The following is a 19,618-nucleotide window of genomic DNA, read 5'->3' as shown; positions in this document are numbered from 1 at the left end:
TGAATGGGCTCCTATCACATAGCAGCTAATGGACTTGAACCACAGTCTGTCATTTGCCGTTACCTCAGTGTATAGCAGCTTTGCCCTTGATAGCAAGTACTGCTTCCCAACACACAGATTATTTAGCATGTGGTATATTGGTAACACTTTAAGAGATAGTATCCTATTTCCAACAGCCCTAATTACCGTATAAAGTAAGGTTATCTTTCTGACTTTCTTAATTACATGTTTGAATCCTAATCGACTGTACTCTAAAGGTATTTTATACTTTAATAGCTACCTGCTAATTATTCTTCTTTTCAGATATGATGTTCTGCAGTCACAATATAATTTATACATTGCATTCTCATTAGGCCAAGTACAAATACAATAATTAGAAAAATATAAATAATATCCCAAAGTTGTTATTATTAGTAATGTTATTTGGGATGAGATGATTTATGACCCTTTTACCATGTTGGTTAAAAGCTTAGCTATAACTGATGTTGCAAAATGCTTTTAATTTCTAGAACCTATTATGTTCATATATATCAGAAGTCCTACTGTAAAATAATTAGAAGGTTTCTTCTCTAGTTACATGCTTTCTGGAGACAGTGGCACTCTGTACTAAACATAGAAGAATCTTTGTTCCTTAATTAGAAAAAAGGCCAGAGCTCATTAATTATGGGCATCAAGTGATGTCTGTTCTCAAATAGGAGAGCAATAATATAATATAAATAATGACTGAGACTTGATTTGTAAAAGCCTTGCAGTTTAAAGCCGCACTAATACAATGCCCCTCAAGAATGTAGTTCTCTAATGCAGTTAATTTTTCCGAGTCAGTTTTTTCCATCGTCCCCCCTCTTTTAGTAAATAAAAGTCTATTTCTTCGAAGCAGACGATCCAAAGGAATCTCAATTGCTCCCGTGTGCATGAGTGTTGAGACAAGACCTATTACATCATTTGCTACATTATTGAATTAGATGCATTCAAGCAATGGAAATCTACACACAGAACATCACTGATATTCTTTCTTTATATATCTATGATGGCTCAAGGTGTTGTTGAAAAAGTTGATACATGGATAAGGTTGCTCCTTCGCAGGATACGTGAATAATTGTTAGCATGTTGCATTAGTGCTTTTCTATCACCTTAATAATTGTTGAGTTCAGGTCTTGGATGGCTGAGCAGACAATTGTCCACTCATTTCCTTGACCTACAGCTTGTCCATGCAGGATTTACAATTTTTGGGTGCCATACTAAATACAGTACTGAGATACAGGACAGAGTATATATTTTGCATGTTCTGTAGAACTATATTCTTCAATCAATCTTTAGATTATTTGATTGACCATAATATTTGTTTCTTGCAATCCTTCCTCAAAGTTCTCCTCAGTTTACCGCAGCATCTTTCAAATTTATTTATTATTTATTATTTAGATTTGTATGCCGCCCCTCTCCGCAGACTTTGGGCGGCTCACAACAAAAAAAACAATTCATAACAAATCTAAGTTGTAGTTTAAAATATTTAAAAAAACCCATTTACTAAACAAACATACATACAAACATACCATTCATAAATTGTATATGCCCGGGGGAGATGTCTCAGTTCCCCCATGCCTGACGACAAAGGTGGGTTTTAAGGAGCTTACGGAAGGCAAGGAGAGTAGGGGCAGTTCTAATCTCTGGGGGGAGTTGGTTCCAGAGGGCCGGGGCTTAACTTATAGCAGTTTGTTTAGTAACTATTCAAAGTTACAAAGGCACTGAAAATAGTAACGTATAATTTTTCACACATATGACCATTACAGCAACCCATGGTTACGTGAGTTACATTCCAAAGCTTGACAATTGACTCATAATTATGATGGTTGCAGTATTCAGGAGTCATGTGATCCCCTTTTACAATCTTTTGACAAGCAAAGTCAATGGAGAAACCAGATTCACTTAACAGCCGGTTTCCCAATTTAACAACTGCAGTGATGTACTTACGAAATGTGGCAAGAAAAGTTGTAAAATGGGGCAAAACTCACTTAACAACTTTTTCACAACATAAATTTTGGCCTTAGCTTTCTTCCCCCCCCCCCCCCCTTCTCCTTACTTTCATAGCCCTTTCTCCAGCTTTCTATAGACAATCCATTGCTCAGTACAGGATCTACTAAAGCATATCTGATTAATGTCTATGCAGGCATTGTTTAAAGAACCTTTGGTGAAGGAGAACTCAGAAGTTCATGTAATAGCTTATTCCAATGATTGACAACTCAGACATCAGACAGATTTCTCCTAATGTCGAGCGCGAACATCCTTCCTTGTAATTTCAACCCAGCAGTTCTCACTCTTTCCTCTGGAGCCAGAAAGAATAGATCCACTCCCTCTCCTGTATGACAGTGCTTCACATATTTGAAGTCTGTCATATTATCTCCTCTTTTCTGTAAGCTAAATATACTCATTTTCTGTCGGCTAAACATACCCCTTTCCTTTAACCAGTTCACTTCTAGGCTACATGAGCTGTGTTGTCCAGACTTGGATAAAGTCTCCAGATGATGTCTTTCAAGAGCAGTTTGTTTATCATTAAATTTGCATGCTGCTTGACTCCCAGTGACTCTGGTTCTCTCTGCTGCTGTCATATCTGCAGCTGCTAAAAAGGCATATTTGCCTTTTTAGCAGCTGCAGAACACTGCTGGTTCAACTTAATTCATGATCGAAAAACATTCAGAGATTTCTTGCATTTGCTGTTGCCAAGCCTTATATTTCTTCTTTTAGTCTTTCCCACTTGGAATTTTATATTCCTCTCTGTTAAATTTTATCCTCTTCATTTCAGCCTGCTGTAATGTCTTTCTAAATGTTCTTAAATTCTGCCCCCCCCCCCCCAAACTCATTCAAACTGGAGAATGTTTTCTTGTACAGTGTTCCCTCGATTTCCGCAGGGCATGCGTTCCGAGACCGCCCGCGAAAGTCAAATTTCCGCGAAGTAGAGATGCGGAAGTAAATACACCATTTTTGGCTATGGACAGTAAGTCATCCCTTAACACTTTAAACCCCTAAATTACCATTTCCCATTCCCTTAACAACCATTTACTCACCATTGTTACTGGTACTCACCATTGAATAAGACACTTAGTGATCCTGATATTCTCCATTGCATCTGGAAGGAGAGTCCAACATGGGTATTACTCCAATCCTATTGGTAGAGACTGAGTTAGAAATTTACATATTAATTGAGCACCGCCCCCTCTGCTCTCCCCATGAGCCAGTTTTAAAAACTCAGTCAATGAGTAGAGACACACTGAGTTGTAGCTTAAGGTTTTAATAATGTACAAAAATATAAAATAAATTGTGAATAAGTTGTTGTTGATTTTACCGTTTTAATCCCTTTGCTTTGTTTTTCAGGACATAAAGATACAAGAGGATTCAGACGGTCTGGGGTCTCTGCCCTCAGCGGGCACCACCCCCAACGAACCTCCTCAGGGGTATTGCATTCCCCCAGAGGGAGCACCCCGCAGAGGAGCATCCAGCCTGGGGGTCCCTGGCCTCCGAGGCCATACCGAGGCTGTCAGCCGAAGGTGGGGGGGTCCGCCCCCCCCACTGGGAGGCTTGAAGCCGGCTCGGAATTGCCGACTTAAAGAGAAGGAGCCGAGCGCCTCACAGCTGATGGCAGCGAGCCGCTAAAAGGACAGCCGCCGCCGCGGCAGCCCCCGAAACCGCCGATGCAGCGGAGCCGGACGGAGAGCCATGAAGGCAAGGAGCCTGCCGCCCCGGGCCGGACTGAGAGGCCCCAAGGCCGGGGGAGACCCAGGCAATAGCCCACGAAGCCGCGGAGGCTGGGCGCAGCCATGTTGGGGCTAATTTAGGCGGCAAGCGCCGTTTAGGCGCGAGATCGGCTGGCGGCTGGCCAATTAGGCGCGAAAGGGCTGGGACGCCCTAGTGCGCACGCGCAAATCCCGGGCAACCGAGGGCGCCATTTTTTCTGCCGAATTGTGCTGACGAGGTGGGCCTGATAAGCTACCGGAGGTCAGAAAGCAAAGAAAACGTGATTTACATTGCCTGGCAGCCGTGAGTAATATGGAGGACACTCAAGGGAAGGAGGTCCCGAGCTCTCCCGCACCATCTAAGGAGAAGGATAAGGGGAAGCCTAAGGAAAAGGCAAAATCCCATTCATCTGCCTCCTCCTCCTCCATTAAGGAAGCTGAGAAGCGCATTAAAGCGCTGGAAAAGAAACTTGAGGCAGCATTGCAGGCATCCCCAGCGGGGCTCCCTTTGGGCCAGAGGCATTCTTCAGAACCCCTATCACCAGCTACCTTCGGGCCTACAGGGGTGACATCAGCAGGTGATTGGTCCCCAGACCGGCAAGTCCTGCCCCTGCCCCAGAGCATGCCTTCCCCCAGCACATCATGGGCTAGACCAGGCTCAGCAGGCCATGCTGGAGGGAGTTACCAGGGGCCAGCAGCCACATTCACCCCCACTGCAGCGGGCTTGCGATCCCAGCCTGGGGCGTGGCAGAATCTGCCTCCAGATCTACAAGAGCTCATAGTAAATGCTTACTCACAAAATGTGGCACCGGAGGCCCAACAGTACGGGAGGCCCCCCCAACAAACGATGGGTTCTTGGTCGGCACCGCCCCCCTCGGGTTTGGGGTCCTTGTTAGAGGAACAGGAGCAGTTTGAGGACAGCGATCCGGAATTTGGCCTTTCAGAAGATGAAAATGTTCCTGAGCAGCCACCTTCGATTGGCCTGTTTAAACCGGCGTTGTTTAGAACCTTGCTATCCAAGGCCAAGCAGGTAATGAACTTGCCGGGCGCTGCTAAAACAGCGGAGGCCGCTGAGTCAGAACAAGCCTCGGCCTCGCTCCTGGATGAACCCCAACCCGAGTCCGACCACTTTCCCGCTTCAGGCATATTCGTAAAGGGCATAAAGAGACCGTGGCAGCAGCCAGCAGCGGCACAGGGCCCTTCCAACATCGAGAGAAAATTTTACACCTTTGATGAAGAGGTGGAAAAGCTGCTGGAATTCCCGCCAATTGACCAGCCGGTCGTGACGCTTGTCTCCAGCGCCTTGGTCCCCTCCGAGACTGGGGAAAGCCTCAAACCAGAGGAGAGGAAAGCGGAAACGCTGCTGCGCAAGGCGCATCTGATGTCCGGCTGGGGATTCAGGGCGGCAGCAGCCGCGTCATTTATCAACAGAGCATCACTAATGTGGATCAAAGAGATGCAAGCTCGACTGGGGCCCGAAGACGGACGTCTCCGCCAGGACTTAAGTAAATTATTGGCGGCGACCGAGTTTTCGGCAGACGCTACCCTCCACGCGGCTAAATTTTCCACAAGGAGCATGGCAACCACGTTGTCATCACGCCGGCTTTTGTGGCTGAGAAACTGGCAGGCCGACCTTAAGTCTAAGTGGCGCCTCGCCTCCGGCCCCTTCCAGGGCTCCACCCTTTTTGGAGATCTACTGGAAAAGGTCCTAGTGGAGGACAAGGATAAGAGGAAGGTCCTCCCTAGAGCCAACAGACGACCGGACAGAAGGTTCACTCCGTATTCAAGGCGTCAGTCCTTTCGATGGGACTCCAACACGGCCTCTAACCAGGGCCAACGCTCCTTTTCCCAAGGCCAGTACAACCAACAGGCCTATAGGAGCGACCGCGGCGCCTTTCAGGACAGACAGAGAGGATATCATCAGTCCAGGAGACCCTTTCGCGGAAATAATTCGAGAGGGTTCAAACGCACGAAGTGACTCAGCCGCACTTCAACCCCTAGGAGGAAAACTGCAGGACTTTGGCAGAGCCTGGCAGGCAACCTCCTCCGACCAATGGGCTCTGGCTACAGTCACACAAGGACTCAGGCTGGAGTTTGTACAGCCACCGCCAAGCCGTTTCTTACACTGCCCACTCATAAAGGACATTCAAAAGAAACTACAACTGCGCAAAGAGATCGCCCACTTACTAGACATTCGAGCGATAGAAGCGGTCCCGCAGCCGGAGGAGGGCAAGGGGTTCTACTCCATGATTTTCATCGTGCCCAAATCCTCAGGAGGCTGCAGGTTGATTCTCAACCTGAAGCAACTGAACCTATTTATAAAATACCGAAGGTTCAGGATGCACTCGCTGCAGACCATTCTAGCGTCCATCAGAAAGCAGGACACGTTAACATCCATAGACCTCAAGGAGGCCTACTTGCATGTCCCAATACATCCGGATCACCGCAGATTCCTGCGATTTTGCACCGAGGGACGGCACTTCCAATACAGAGCCATGCCGTTCGGCCTGTCATCGGCCCCTCGAACGTTTACCAAGCTCTTGGACGTGTTGACCGCCAGCCTACGGGCTCGGTCCATCAGACTCATGGCCTACCTGGACGATATACTCATTTTGTCCAGGTCCAGAATAACAGCAGAGAGAGATCTCATCGAGACACTGAGTACGCTGGAACTCCACGGGTTCACAGTCAATGTGGAGAAAAGCCAGTTGACACCTACCACCAAGCTCCTACACTTGGGAGCGATTATAGATACTCAAGAAGGCACCGTGTCACTATCACAGGAGAGACAAGACAATATCAAACAATTGATAGCCAGTATCCCACGGGGACCAGTTCAGCTTTCCTTGCTGTCAAAGGTACTGGGAACCCTAGTATCTGCCATTGGCATCGTTCCATGGGCCAGGTTCCATATCAGGACATTGCAATGGTTCCTTTTACCGGTTCAGAGGACCAAGGAGAGTCATTCTCACAAACGGGTTCATTTGCCCCGGAAGGTCAGGGACTCCCTGAAATGGTGGACATCGGCAGCAATCAGCAGAGGATCTCCATTCCAGACAAGGGACCAGATAATCCTAACCACCGATGCCAGTCTTACCGGATGGGGTGCCCACGTCGGAGCTCACATGGCTCAGGGACTGTGGACGACAGAGGACCTTACATCGGGCAACATAAACTTCCTGGAATTAAGAGCGGTATTCTTGGCTCTGCAGACATTTACACCTCTGGTTCAACATCAGCACGTGTTAGTGCTTACGGACAACGTGGCGACCAGGGCCCACCTGAATCATCAGGGGGGCACAAGGTCGCAGCGTCTCATGGAAGAGACGGAGGCTCTCTTTCTGTGGGCCGAACAACACTTACGGTCCCTAACAGCAGAGCACATTGCGGGCGTCAGCAATACACAAGCGGACTGGCTGAGTCGGTCCACCTTGGACCAGTCAGAGTGGAAGTTGGATCCAAGCCTTTTTCAACAAATAGTACAACGGTTTGGCCTTCCGCTGGTGGATCTCTTCGCCAGCTCCCGGAACACCCAGCTTCCAAGGTTTTACTCTCGATTCCCACAGCCAGGAGCGGAGGAGATCAACGCTCTCCGGACATACTGGCCGCCGGGACTGCTGTACGCGTTCCCGCCAACAAATCTGATACCACGAGTGGTGGACAAACTCCTGCGAGAGAGGGCGGAGGTGTTGTTAGTAGCCCCTCATTGGCCTCGACGGCCGTGGTTCTCCGACCTGGTGGCACTGTCGGTGTCCCCGCCCTGGAGGATCCCGGACTGCCTGATATCGCTCAGCCAAGGGGAACTTCAACATCCCGATCCCCAGTGGCTCCAGCTGACCGTTTGGCATTTGAACGGGTCAGGCTACGAGGATTGAAGCTACCAGAGAAGGTCATTGATACAATGCAGGCTGCAAGACGTCCATCTACTTCACGGATCTATCAGTCGACATGGGCGGCCTTTTGCAGTTTCTGCGACAAAAGGAACCTCAATATTGAACAGGCTTCGGTCATTACAGTCCTGGAGTTTTTGCAGACGGGTCTTGATCGAGGACTAGCGCCCAACACTCTAAAACGACATGTGGCAGCACTCGCGACCATAATACAAGTGGAAGGAGTAAGATCATTGACTTACCATCCTTGGGTGAAGGATTTCCTGCGGGGAGCTTCGAATCAACACTCCCCACCGATTCGGCGGTTTCCTTCGTGGGACCTCCAGTTGGTCCTCAAGGCCTTGACGAAACCACCGTTTGAGCCCCTAAGATCTATTCCGCTGAGACTACTGTCACTTAAAACAGCCTTTCTAGTGGCAATTACGTCAGCTCGGAGAGTGTCAGAGTTGGCAGCCTTGTCGGTTCGCCCTGACCTTTGTATCTTTTACCCAGACCGAGTGGTGTTGAGATTAGATCCGTCCTTTATACCGAAGGTCAACTCGGATTTTCATAAGAAACAGGAATTAATTCTCCCAGACTTTTGTACACACGGCAGCCACCCGTCTGAATTGAGGTGGCATAAGATCGATGTACGCCGTGCGGTCAAGATTTATATCAGACGCACAGAAGGTTGTCGGAAGTCGGAAAAGTTGTTTGTTTCCTTTGCATCAGATAAGGAGGGACTTGGAGTTTCATCGGCGTCCATTAGTCGTTGGATCAGGGAATGTATTGCGGAGGCATACAGAGCCCGTAACCAACCGGTACCACCAGGGGTGACGGCTCACTCAACAAGGAGTGCGGCGACCTCAGCGGCCTGGGCTACTCAGGCGTCCATAGATGACATCTGCAGAGCGGCAACATGGTCGACGCCATCAACTTTCATTCGACATTACAAAGTGGACTCCTTCGCCTCAGCAGAGGCAGCTTTTGGGAGACGTGTTTTACAACGTGTTTGTTTATCTCCAACGTCCCTGACAAGACCTTCTCCCTCCCATGGGCCGTAAATCTCTGGTATATCCCATGTTGGACTCTCCTTCCAGATGCAATGGAGAAGAACCGTTGTACCTACCTGAACGGTCTTCTCAGTGCACTGGAAGGAGAGTCCAAACCCACCCGATACAGTTATGGGTGCAGGGACGCCGGAGTGGTCAGTTAGTCAGTTAATGGTTGTATAATAAAATTTGGTTATCCTCTTACTATGGTTTCTTCGTTTTTAAAACTGGCTCATGGGGAGAGCAGAGGGGGCGGTGCTCAATTAATATGTAAATTTCTAACTCAGTCTCTACCAATAGGATTGGAGTAATACCCATGTTGGACTCTCCTTCCAGTGCACTGAGAAGACCGTTCAGGTAGGTACAACGGTTCTTTATAAACATAATTATTTATTAACAATAATTTTTTTTAAATTTATTTGTAAAAATTATTAGTTTGGCGATGACATATGACGTCATCGGGTGGGAAAAACCATGGTATAGGAAAAAAACCGCGAAGTATTTTTTAATTAATATTTTTTGAAAAACTGTGGTATAGGCTATTCGCGAAGTTCGAACCTGCGAAAATCGAGGGAACACTGTATTCTTAAAATAGCTTTTATTATACTGTTTTGCCCATGGAAATCCCCCAGTGCATAATCCATGCCTTTCATGAAAGGAAGGAAAATCTTCATTCCAAGATACCGTATAGTTGCAATTCTTGAGAATTCTTGATCCAGTCAAACGAGTCATATTTGACTAAATGTCCTGATTCGTACTATAAAACTAGCATTATTCCTTCGCACAAATTGGTTAAGACAGAATGCAGAGTTCTTACTTATTGAGCGAACCAATTAAAACCAGGAGGAACCCACTTCTGCTGCTTCCTCCAGGTTTAGTAGTATTTTTTATTTACATTTGGGAATAGGGTATATAACTTGTTTGTGTGCTACAGCATGCTTGAAAGAGAGTATTTTAACCCAACGGAAGGCAGAGACTGTCTAGGTTTACAATTATTCCCAGCTAATGCCCCATGGAGCCAAGCGCAAAATACATTGATCCTGTCAATACATCAATTTATATTGTGTTTATGTAACCTATGTATAACAAGATGATGCTCTCATTTCACCATACTTCATGTGTTGAAATTCTTTCAAACCCAGCTTCTATCAGTTTGCTTCCATTATAGTTACTTACCAATATATTTAGTTGTATGAACTGTTGAAACCAAAAAGAGAATCTACAAATAACAAAGATAGAATTATTGAGTGCGGTCACTTTTCTTTTTGCTTACTGGGGCCATAACAAATTATTCATGTAAGACATGTCATTAAAATGCTTCATTTTATCAATTGATTTTTTTTTCTGTAGCAGTATATATTTTAATATATATATAGTATATATTTCTCTTTATTTTAGTAAAGATATCATGTGTGGCTTTTTGTCCAAGTATGCTAATATTTTTAAAAGGCAGCAGGTTTTTAATATAAAGAAGATGCTCCATCTGGGTTTTGTAACTGATTTCTGGAATGTATGTTTTGCATTCAGTGTACAATAGTCCAACGGTACGACTTAATGGAAGGTTCTGTGTTTCATTTCAACCTGATGAGTCTAATCTGGTGTATTTTTTGTATTTGCTTTTTTGGGATGCCTGTATACAACAGATGTGTACCATGAAATGCAAAGCTTTTCTTTCCAAAATCTGGAAATTTCAATTTTGGGGAATCCCAGACTTCTAGGTATGAAGTTAAGCATGTTATATGAACCCAGCCAGAATGTTCCATAAATGAATAAAGAGGAAAATTGTGGAAAGAATTAAATGTTTTCCTTTGTTTTATTAGTGAATAACTGTCTGAGCAAATTATAGATCCTGGGATCTTTTGGGCAGCTTGTATGTCACCCTTTTTCCTGTATCTCAGAAAGGGGGTGGTGAATTGTTCCTTTTTAAAATATAATGCGAGTTCTTCAATTGAGTATGCAAAAATCTCACTGCAGTATTTATTCCAAACCTGCACACATAATGTTCAGTCAAGGAGAAAACAGCAAAAAACAGTTGTTGATGGACTTAGTGAAGAACTGGATTAAATAAGCATTAGTCTACTGAAGCTGATTACAGGAATATGAAAATGCAGTATCTTAATGGTACATATTTTCATGTGGCAGCTCAGTTGCCTTTCATTTTGCAGCTAATATGTCTATTCTTATGAGTCATTTACTTCTTTAATTACCTTTTGCAGGCAAGGCACCATGGTATATTAATGTGAATGATTTTTACTGCCAGTTTATCATACAATGCCCCAGAAGTTGAAAGGCGTAATTGACTTGGAAGAGCAGCTCATGAAGGAAACAATATTTAGTTGACAGTTTTTCTTGTACTCTCTGTTGACGTTTATGAGTTTACACTATGCTAAAGGAGTAATAAACACAATTTTCTTTCAATAACAGGAAAGAGTTGCTTCTAAAATACATTGTGGAAAAACAGATTTGTTCATTTCTTGAATAATACAGGAGAACATGTTGCCTGTGACGAGACATATATGATTGTCAATTGAATTAAATTTCACAAGATACATTTATAGCCCTCCTTGGAGCATTAGACAATATTAGGATGCATATGAATCAGATCAAAGTAATGAATATTTGAATTATATACAGATTTGGTTAAATCATCTTTAAATCTTAATACTAGATTCTTTGGCAGTTTCTTTTCTTCAAAAGGCAATATTGAACAACAGAGTGCTAAAAGAATGGAATATGTACAAAGGTGAGCAACCGTTTTTTAAAGAGATCTTTGTAAAGCTAATACGATTTGATTTTTTTTTCTGTTTAAATTGTTGACTTGCCTTAACTTTGGATAATATTAAGATTTATGATGACATCAACTTAATTCTTGCTCCGGAATGTTCTTCTAGGTGGAGAGGACATGAACAGATAAGATAGCAAATTCTAAGATAGAAAATTATATCTTCTAAGGTAACCATATTGAAAGGGGGAAGGTGAAAAAGCACTCAGATCGGTGATTCATCTCTGGCAGAGCTTGTTTCTTGTAAGTTGGAGAGCTAGTTTGAAACAAAGAGACTCTGAGTTCAAGTTCTGCCTTAAGCATGACAACTGACTAGGTGACTTTGGACCAGTCATTTTCTCAGTTCAACTCACTTCTCAGTTGTGGGGGAAATAGGAGGAAGAAGAAGTATTAGAAATGTTTTTGCCTTAAATTACTTCTAAAGTAATAAAGGCAGGGTAGGGTGAGGCAAATGTTCTGGATTCAAATTCCAACACAATCTCCAAGCTTCCTAGGTAACCCTATCCAATTTCACTCTTAGCTTGCTTTACTTTCAGTGTAGTTGTAAACATAAAACTGTCTATAAACTGCAACCTGTCTGTGTGCTACTATGCCAAGTTCCTTGAAGAAAGTTGTAATATAAGCATGAAAAGTAAGTAAGAGGAGCATTTCTAAGCCTCTCTCTTCCTCAGGGAATTATCATTGTCTATCTTGAGACTCTAGTTCCTCTGCCTCTTCAAAATCCTGCCTGTACGTCTGGTAGTTTTTGAGCTGAGGTGGCGCAGCGGTTAGAATGCAGGCCACTAAAGCTGACTGCTAGATCTGCAGGTCAGCGGTTCAAATCTCATCACCGGCTCAAGGTTGACTCAGCCTTCCATCCTTCCGAGGTGGGTAAAATGAGGACCCGGATTGTGGGGGCAATATGCTGGCTCTGTTAAAAAGTGCTATTGCTAACATGTTGTAAGCCACCCAGAGTTTAAGCAGAAGGATGGCATTAAAAAAAATCAAAGAAAGAAAGAAAGTTGGAGCCTAGCTTGTAGAATTTTGAGCATAACTTTACTAGCATGTGAAATGAAAAGCAGGGGACAAAAATCAAAGATATCACCCTGCCAACCAAAGTGTGTATAGTCCACCAAAGAATTGAGGCCTTTGAACTATGGTGCTGGGGAAGACTTCTGCAAGTCCCTTGGACTGCAAGACAATAAGTCAGTCCTAGAGGAGATCGATCCTGGTGCTCTTAGAAAGCCAGATCCTGAAGATGAAACTCAAATACTTTGATCACCTAATGGGAAGGAAGGACAGACTGGAGAAGAGCCTAATACTGGGAAAGATTGAGGGCAAAAGAAGAAGGGGAGGACAGAGAATGAAGTGGTCTGGATGGAGTCATTGAAGCAATCGGTGTGAGCTTAAATGGACCCCAGAGGATGGTAGAGGACAGGAAGACCTGGAGGAACTTTGTCCATAGGGTCGCCAGGGGTAGGACATGACTATCCACAACAAATCTTGAGACTGGGCCAAATATTCACACTCAAGGCAGCTCTCACTTTAAGGTCTGGGAGCCTTGTTTCAGATCTTATCCCTGTAGCTACTCCGGGCTCCTGTGAAATGCGAGCTGTTTAGCTTGCATAGCCAGCACCACATGGGATGTTGATCAAAAAGGAAATTGACTTTCCCAAGAATGCTTCCCACATTCCTGTTTGCAGGCTACTGCATTGGACACCAAGTACAGAAGCTAGAGTCATATAAATCCTTAGGGAAGCAAACAGTTGGACAGTTCCTGTGAGAGTTCACCCAGCGGATAAGGTACAACTGTGATGAATCATTACATCTCATTTTAATTAAGAGGGAAGCTCCAACTGTCTCTTTGTCCAGTTTGAAATAAGAAGGAGCCGACCCCTCCCTTCTTTTCTCCGCCTGCATTTTTCTTACGAGCTGGCCAAGGCTCCTTGTGCTGGGTGAGAGGGAGTTAAACTTTTCACAGCTTTTTGTAATTGTTTGCAGTTCAGCCCTGTGCAACATAATGAAAGTTTTTTAGCCATCTGTTGTTAAGCTGGCGGTGACCAAGGCCAGCCTATCCAAATAAAGTTTGGGTCCTGTTGTAAACGGAACCTGTCAGTTTAGCATAGCTTAGTTGACCTCCCCAGTGCGTAAGGGCAGCCTGTGGTACCAGGCACCGTCTCTGTGTATTGCTTAGAAAGGAACTATTTGGAAGGACCCTGTTTACTTTTTCCACTTAGTGTTCCTCCCACCGGCTTGAGCTAGTTTATACTAAATCTTTAAACTGACAGTGTTTTTTTTTCCAGTGCGGAACTTTTTTAGTTGCCAAAAAGAGGAGAGAGAGAGGGAGGAAGAGAGAGAGAGACAGAGAGAGATAGAGAGAGACAGAGAGAGAGAGAGAGATTGAGACAGAGGGAGAGGGAGAGAGAGAGAGACACACACACAGAGAGAGATTGAGACAGAGAGAGAGATTGAGACAGAGGAAGAGGGAGAGAGAGAAGGAATTTTTTTAAAAAACGTATAGGAGGAAATAAAGGAAAACAATCTTCAGTCATTACCAGAAATATGACCAACACTATTTTTCATTCTTCTTTATATGTGTATTGGCATTGATTAGAGAGACAAAATACTTTCCAATGTGTCATAGGTTGTTTTCTGAGTTACAATTGTTTGCAACAGTATTTTTTCAATTTTCTACACTGTTTAAAAACCTTTCAGCAATTTCAGATTGCACTTGACTGATACGTTAACTTTTCGCATTTGCACATGGTCTATATCAGAGGTAGGCAAAGTTGGCTCTTGTATGACATGTGGACTTCATATCCCAGAATTCCTGAGCTAGCATGATTGGCTTGGGAATTCTGGGAGTTGAAGTCCACAAGTCATAGAAGAGCCATCTTTGCCTACCCCTGGTCTATACCACTAATGCTGAACTTTTTTTGGTTCATGTGACAAAAGTGTGTGTGTGTGCTAGCATGTGTGCATATGCCCACGTCCCTTCCCTGTGCCCCCATGCCTGTGCACCTGCCTGTGCTGCGCATGTACACAATTCCCCCATCCCCATGCATGCTCACAGGCCTCACTGAAGCCTGGGATGGTAAAAAATGGCCAAACAGGCAAAACGGAAGTTCGGAAAACGCACATCTGGTTTTCCTCGACTTATGATCATAATTGAGCCCAAAATTCCTGTTGCTAAGTGAAATAGCAATAGCACTTATATACCGCTTTGCGGTTCTTTACAGCCCCCTCTGAGCAGTTTACAAAGTCACCCTATTTGTTTGAAATATTTGTTAAGTGAGTTTTGCCCCATTTTACAACCTTTCTTGCCAAAGTTGTTAAGTGAATCACTGCAGTTGTTAAAATAGTAACACGGTTGTTAAATGAATCTGGCCTTCCCATTGGCTTTGCTTTCCAGAAGGTTACAAAATATGACCATGTAATCCTGCGACACTGCAACCATCATAAATGATCCATCCAGGTGTCTGAAGTTTGATCAGATGGCCATGGGACACTGCCAAGGTCATAAATGTGAAAAAGATCATAAGTCATTTTTTTTCAATGTTGTAACTTTGCATGGTCTTTAAATTTTATTTTTTTATTTTTTTATTTATTAGATTTGTATGCCACCCCTCTCCAAGGACTCGGGGCAGCTCACAACAATAATAATAACAATATGACAATGTAACAAATCTAATTTTTTTTATTAAAAAAAAGCATCTAAAAAACCCGTCATTTAAAACCATACAACACAAGCATACCATACATAAAACTATATAAGCCTCGGGGGAATATCTCAATTCCCCCATGCCTGGCGATACAGGTGGGTCTTAAGCAATTTGCGAAAGACAAGGAGAGTGGAGGCAGTTCTGATCTCTGGGGGGAGTTGATTCCAGAAGGCCGGGGCCGCCACAGAGAAGGGTCTTCCCCTGGGGCCCGCCAGACGACATTGTTTCGTCGACGGGACCAGGAGAAGGCCAACACTGTGGGACCTTATCGGCCGCTGGGATTCATGCAGCAGAAGACGGTTCCAGAGGTATTCTGGTCCGATGCCATGTAGGGCTTTATAGGTCATTACCAACACTTTGAATTGCGAACAGAAACTGATCAGCAGCCAATGCAAGCCACGGAGGGTTGGAGAGACGTGGGCGAATCTAGGTAACCCCACGTTAGCTCTCGCGGCCACATTCTGCATGATCTGAAGTTTCCGAACAGTTTTCAAAGGTAACCCCATGTTGTAAGTCAAGGACTATCTATATTATTCCAATTCTTCTTCAGGAAACTTGCCTTTCTATATCTTTCATTGCTTTACTAATAGTGCTCTTCTCCAAGTTTATCCAATTTATTCCAGGCCACTAACTAAAACCTGCAAGAATATATTTACAATAACCTGAATACTCAGAGTGCAAACACTCAGTTTTATTGTAGAAAATGTAATGTAGTTGAGGAAAGAAATTGAATGATTCCTGTGAATCAAACCACAAGTCTTGTAATAAAATAAAAGTTCACATTATTGCATCTCTTTTATTTTACATTTCTCCCTGTTATCGCAGACAGATTATAGATGGCTCCAAAAAATCAAAATAAAACAGAACAAGAAAACAATAAATATGACAAATACAATAATAAAGCCCATCTAAAATAAATCTAATAAATATAACCAATAGAATAATAGCAGGAGTGTTCTTTTATGTTTACTATGTCTGAAAAGACAGCAGAAGATGAGTGATTTTGCACTATTGCTTAGTTTTCCAACATCTGTTTAATAAATATAAACATAAAAATTATGTTGCTTTCATATATCTGTAAGCAGTGTTTCATTTAATTTTCCGTAATAAGAAATAGGGGGAAAATATCTCTTTCATTGACTGATTTCTTCTCAGAAGAAATATGAAACTCGCTTGCAGTGCAGATCTCCACTGCATCTGGAAGGAGAGTCCAACATGGGTAATGTACCAATCCTATTGGTAGAGACTGAGTTATAATTAGCATAATAATAGCTACCGCCCCCTTACTTCTCCCATGAGCCCCAGTTTTAAAAACTCAGTCCAAGAGTAGAGACATACTGAGTTTTCCTCTAAGGATTTAGAGTTAAAATAAAAGAATAAAATGTGTAAATGAATGGTTTTCTGTTTTTTGACCTGTTTAATTCTGTTCTTTGTTTTTCAGATGGAAGATCAAAGAGGAACAGAGGAACGGGGTCTCTGCCCTCCGCGGGCAACACCCCCAACGAATCTCCTCAGGGTTTCTGTATTCCCTCCGAGGGAACACCCCGTAGAGGAGCAGCCAGCCAGCGGTCTCTGACCTCCGTGGCCAGACCGGGCTGCGAGCTGAAGGTGGGGGGGTCCGCCCCCCCCACTGGGTAGCTCGGAGGCACGATCGATCAGGCTCCAGAGGAGGGGAAAGCCTCAGGAGATTGGAGCCGCGCCTCTCAGCTGTTCGGCGGCCGCCGAACAAGCCGCCACCGGCGGCGGCGGCATGGAAGCCACTGGGCGAGCCGCTACCGCCGAGGAAGCCGATGGCTCCGGCGATGCAGGGGAAGCCGCGGGAGGACCGCTGGTCTCGGAGCGGCAAGGAGCTGCACCCCCCCCCGGGGAGAGGAAAAAGCCGCGAAACGGCATGGGGGCCGCCATGTTGGGTTGCTGTGTCCACAACCCCGAAGGCGCGAAACGGAAGCCCTTCCTGCAGCTGATAGGCGCGAAGAGGTCACCAAGCCTCAGTGCGCAGGCGCAAGTGAGCCACAGAAACAGCAGCCATTTTTCGCTGAGTAACGAGGCTCTCTGGGCTGGAATTTCGAGGCTCCCCCAAGTCTCTATCAAGTGTGAGTACTATGGAGGAGCAAGCGAGCAATGAGAGGGCAACCTCCCCTGCCTTGGCCAAGGACAAATCTAAGGGGAAGGCCAAAGAGAAGTCCAAGACTTCACAATCCCCAGCCTCAGCCTCATCTCTGAAAGAGGCTGAAAAGCGCATTAAGGCCTTAGAAAAAAAGCTAGAGGCGGCCTTACAAGCCTCCCCATCAGCCATGCCACTGACCCAGAAGCTGCCCTCAACACCTGACCCAGTCACCCCACTCCACTTTGGGATGCCAGGAACTATACATGAGGGGGACTGGTCACCTGACAGGCAATCCCCTGCAGGGCACCACGTCATGCCTTCACCAGGTCCCTCGTTGAACAGACCTGGGTCAGCTAGCTACCCTAGAAGGGGTTCCCAGGGTCCCTCAGCCACGTTCACGCCCACAGCGGCAGGACTGAGAGCGCAGGCGAGCACTTGGCAGGATATGCCACCTGACCTGCAAAACCTAATTGCAAATGTTTATTCGCAAGGCATATCAGTTGGGGCCCATCAATATGGCCAGCAACCATCACAAGCAGCAACTCAAGTTTGGTCAGCACCGCCCCATCGGGTTTGGGGTCCCTATCAGAGGAGCTAATCACTGGAGAGGACAGTGAGAGGGAGTATGACCTCTTGGAGGATGAAACCACCCCTGAAATGCCTCAACCAGTGGGCCTGTTTAAGCCAACACTGTTCAGGACTCTGTTGTTTAAGGCTAAACAGGTGATGAATCTGCCTGGAGCTACTAAGACGGCAGAAGAAACAGCTCAGGCTCCAGACGCCTTACTTCAGGAATCCCAGCCTGAATCAGAACATTTTCCAGCATCTAACATATTTCTGCAGGGAGCCAAACGCCCCTGGCAATACCCAGCGGCTGCTCAAGGCCCGTCTAACCTGGAACGTAGATTCTACACGTTCGACGAGGAGGTGGAGAAAACTCTTGAGTTTCCACCCATAGACCAACCGGTCGTGACATTGGTCTCCAGCACCCTGGTGCCTTCAGAAACAGGGGAAAGCCTGAAACCGGAGGACCGGAAGGCAGAGATACTTCTGAAAAAGGCAAACCAAATGTCAAGCTGGAGATTCAGAGCGGCAGCTGCTGCATCCTTCATAAATAGAGCTTCTCTCCGGTGGTTGCAAGAGATGCAGTCCCGTTTAGGGCCAGAGGATGGCAGACTACGTCAGGACTTGGCCAAGTTGCAGGCTGCGGCGGAATTTTCTGCAGATGCCACACTACATGCGGCAAAATTCTCCAGCAGAAGTATGGCTACCACTATTGCAGCGCGCTGACTCTTGTGGCTCCGACACTGGCCTGCAGATCTAAAATCCAAATGGCGATTGGCGTCTGCCCCGTTCCAAGGATCTATGCTGTTTGGGGATATATTGGACAAGGTCCTCATTGAGGACAAGGACAAGAGAAAGGTCCTCCCCAGAACTGGCAGACGCCAGGACCGCAGAGCGACGCCATTTACGAGGCGCCAGACTCCCCGCTGGGACAACTCCACAGGGACAGGACAGAGCCACAGACCATACTCGCAGGGTCAGTTCTCACACCAGACCTTCCGGAGCGACCGGGGGTCATTTCAGGACAGACCCAGGGGATACCAGAACTCAAGGCGGCCCTTTCGGGGGAACAACCAGAGAGGTTTCCGCCACTCTAAGTGACTCTGCCAGACAGCTGCCAATCGGGGGGAAGCTTCAGCACTTCAGCGATGCCTGGCACACCTCGTCTTCAGACCTATGGGTACTGGCTACGGTGTCGGGAGGGCTTCACCTGGAGTTTGTGGGACAACCCCCCAACCGGTTCATACACTGCCCGAGGACTCGGGAACCACAAAAGAGACTACAGCTACAGAAAGAGATTCAGCATTTGCTGGAAATACAAGCCATAGAGCCGGTACCACCTCAGGAAGAGGGCAAGGGATTTTATTCCAGGATCTTCATTGTCCCCAAGTCCTCAGGGGGTTGCAGGTTGATCCTCAACCTGAAACAACTAAACATATTTATAAAGTACCAGAGATTTCACATGCATTCTCTACAACCTATCTTGGCCTCAATCAGATCACAGGACCTGTTAACTTCCATCGATCTGAAAGAGGCATACCTGCACGTTCCCATACACCAGTCGCACCGGAAATACCTCCGTTTCTGTTCAGAGGGAACCCACTACCAATACAGGGCCATGCCATTCGGCCTTTCGTCGGCTCCACGGACGTTTACCAAGCTCCTGGATGCTCTGACAGCCCACCTACGTTCTCAATCCATCAGGCTAATGGCGTACCTGGACGACATCATTATACTGTCCAGGTCGCCAACGCAGGCAGGGCACGACTTAAACCGGACTATACAGACATTAGAAGATCATGGCTTCACCATCAATGT

General features: G+C 45.6%; 1 protein-coding gene across 17 annotated transcripts in view; it reads left to right on the top strand.

Annotated features, from left to right (window-relative positions):
• Nucleotides 1–19,618, top strand: part of FOXP1 (forkhead box P1) — a 780,655-nt gene that overhangs the window by 511,553 nt on the left and 249,484 nt on the right. Inside the window, exon 1 of one of the 17 annotated variants that reach the window (XM_070738233.1) lies at nt 13,094–13,210. The exons of 15 other annotated variants lie outside the window; for them this stretch is intronic. The gene's annotated coding sequence lies outside the window, so the exon portion shown is untranslated. Of the gene's footprint in view, nt 1–13,093; nt 13,211–19,618 lie in introns of those variants that run through there. One more of the 17 variants, XM_070738227.1, reaches the window with a different exon arrangement.

Source organism: Erythrolamprus reginae, chromosome 2, assembly GCF_031021105.1.
Source record: "Erythrolamprus reginae isolate rEryReg1 chromosome 2, rEryReg1.hap1, whole genome shotgun sequence".
Classification (NCBI taxonomy): Eukaryota; Metazoa; Chordata; class Lepidosauria; order Squamata; family Dipsadidae; genus Erythrolamprus; species Erythrolamprus reginae.
Note: the sequence above shows the minus strand (reverse complement) of the source record. Positions and strands in the feature narration are given on the sequence as shown.